This window comes from Triturus cristatus, chromosome 9 (genome assembly GCF_964204655.1).
Source record: "Triturus cristatus chromosome 9, aTriCri1.1, whole genome shotgun sequence".
Taxonomy (NCBI): domain Eukaryota; kingdom Metazoa; phylum Chordata; class Amphibia; order Caudata; family Salamandridae; genus Triturus; species Triturus cristatus.
The window spans coordinates 669723364-669726068 of NC_140592.1; the positions used below are offsets into that span (position 1 = coordinate 669723364).

The 2705-nt window shown below is 36.6% G+C and overlaps 1 long non-coding RNA gene across 1 annotated transcript; it reads right to left on the reverse strand.

Moving 5' to 3' along the window:
• Positions 1-718: 718 nt before the first annotated feature.
• LOC146798465 (uncharacterized) lies at positions 719-1818 on the reverse strand. The gene is made up of 4 exons (XR_014969170.1): positions 1732-1818; positions 1553-1625; positions 1356-1422; positions 719-1030 (listed from the first exon to the last, which is right to left on the reverse strand). It is a non-coding gene; the product is annotated as an uncharacterized LOC146798465 (long non-coding RNA).
• Between the last annotated feature and the right edge of the window lie 887 nt (positions 1819-2705).

Genomic DNA, 2705 nt, shown 5'->3' on the forward strand with positions numbered 1-2705 from the left:
AGAATTAGAAAAATGTGTCTTCATAACTAGTGAAATATATTTGAAATGTTTGAACAGTTCCCCTAGCTATTTCAGTATTGTGTTACAAAAAAGCCTGACATCTTACAGCATTTCATTTCACAAGCTTTGACAGTTCAATTATCACACACTTCACTTTACAAAATCCTCTAACTTCAGTCACAGAAAGAACACTTCACTTTACAAAATCCTCTAACTTCAGTCACAGAAAGAAAGATAAATGTTGGAAGATAAACTGAATTTTGCCCTCAGTCTCTGAAAGCCAGCAAATGTGACAAGATAACAAGATTTAAAGGCATCTTTATTGGGGGGCGCTAGAGGGCGCACGGTGAGATGGCCACACCTTAGTGCTGCTCTGCCCGGCCGGGCCATAATCTGCCAATTATCAGCCTGAAATCAACGCATCTGCTCCCTAAACTGGGATGTGAAGCGCGATACTGTGCTCCTGCACCGAGTGTAGAATAATATACAAGTAATGCCTGGGGACAAATATCCAAAATCTACCGTAAGATGAAGAGATATTTCAATTATCCCTTCCTATGAGTTTTATTCTCTCGAAAAAATCTATATCTTATTCAAATCAAAATCAAAAAGCAATTCAAACAATAAGTCTTAGAAGCTTATTTTGTATTTATTTTACAACTTTCAATATGTGTGTGCATGTGCATTCATCTATTCTTACATACAAACACTTACGTAACATAAAATATATACAATATTTACACTTAAACAAACATGTATCTTTTCTTTCTCATTGCCCTATTAGTCAATAAGGATGCTCCCAAATTTGTTTTTAAGAACAAGCATTCCTTTTATGAGAGGATCACCCTTCTAAGGAGTACTGAGAGGTATATTACTCCAACCTCAACCTTTGTACAGTACTTTCCACTTATTTAACGATGCTTTTAATTCATACGGGTGTCTTCAATTTACAGGTCGACGCGTTTCAGCCCCAATGGTATCGGGCCTCATCAGGACTAGGGCAACTGAGCATAACTTTTCCAAGATTATCCTAGGAAATCAAATATACTTTTTTACCTATACAATATAAACAATAATATTTACACACATATACATATATATACACACAGGAACATGAGACCCAAAAGGTCTTTCATGGATTTCATAACATTCTATTTCTTGGATTGACGGGCCACAAGCAATTAAACACCTGAATGTGCACTATATAAAAAACTAAAGCCATCTCATCACTCGTGCTATTCATATAGAGAAAGTGAAGTGTAACCAGAAAAGCCTCTCTCAACACCATTCTCCTTAATGTGATTCAAATCTAAAGTGTGACAACCTGACACGGTAAACAACAAAACTATATATACCACTTCACTGCGGTTTATAATGATCTTCTGTGTTCATCCAAATCAGTTTTTTCCTTACATGGAGGCCCTGAAAACAAAATAACACTATAATTAACTTTATTGCACCCAGGAAAACCCAAAGTCTGATGTGATTACGTCTGCTATAATGCCACATCCATTTACCAAGTATTTATGAAATGGAAAACCATCTCACTTACCGGTCACCGGCGGGACATTTAAATCACCGCGGCGTCTTGAAACTTTGAGCTTTGAGCTTCTATGGAGGGTAATCTTTTCGACATCGAGACCAAAAAAAACAACAAGGAAACCAAATATAAGTACCTCTTCTATTGTGCATAACGCTCTTATTTAAAGTGTGTTCCACGGCGATTCCTACCTTCAATATTTTCGGCAATTAAGCCGTGTCTTAATCTGATGCCTTTCCGTGTCCTATACACACGTTTGATCACATGACGCGAAAGCGATGTTTATAAAGAAGAACCCTCGACACTAACGAGGTGCCTAGCTTTTTTGAAGGAAAGTGAGAACAGACTACTGGTTTCTATGCAACACACCGGCTGGTTACGAGAAAATATTTCAATTGGAAACTAAATGCTCCAAAAAACTAAATAGAGACCTATTATTTAAAAAAATCATGAACTATAAAATAAATAAATAAAATCCAAGTCAAGTCCAAATTAAGTGACTCAAGACACCATATAACCCACTATTGTGCCGCCACTCCTTACAATCTTCTCATGTTTATTGCCTAACTGTTAATAGTTTACAACAATACATACATGAATATCCAGTTCAGGACTGTAAGAGGTTAGGGTACTTTATTTACATATCTCTTGAAACACACCTACTGTAATTGTCTATGGTCTTATTGTAATAGTGCCCAAACTTCATCTTTTTCGTTGAGGCCAGTTGTGGCTGTATGGTACTTTTAAATTATTCTGGCCTCCAATCTGTTTAGTTTAGTTTGAAGTTCCTCTCTTTCAACATTTCAAATCACACATAATACCGACCATTTTATATCATTTTCAGAATGATTTTGGTTTTGAAAATGGTGTACTAAGGGAGCCCCCTGTATTTTACACTTTATCCTTGATTTATGTTGTAAAATGCGTTTTTTTACTGTTTGCGTAGTTTGGCCTATGTAATATTTATTGCATGGGCATTTTACACAATATACAGTGTTCTTAGAGTTGCAGTTTGAATGTGTATCTGGCCATTAATATCTAGTTGTTTAGAGTCTTCTGTTAGCCTACATGCTACACAATTTTGACATCGGAAGTGGCCAACTGCACTGAGTGGAGGCTTATTCTGCCGCTTTCTCCCGCAGCAAACCGAAAGCGCAGATTTTTC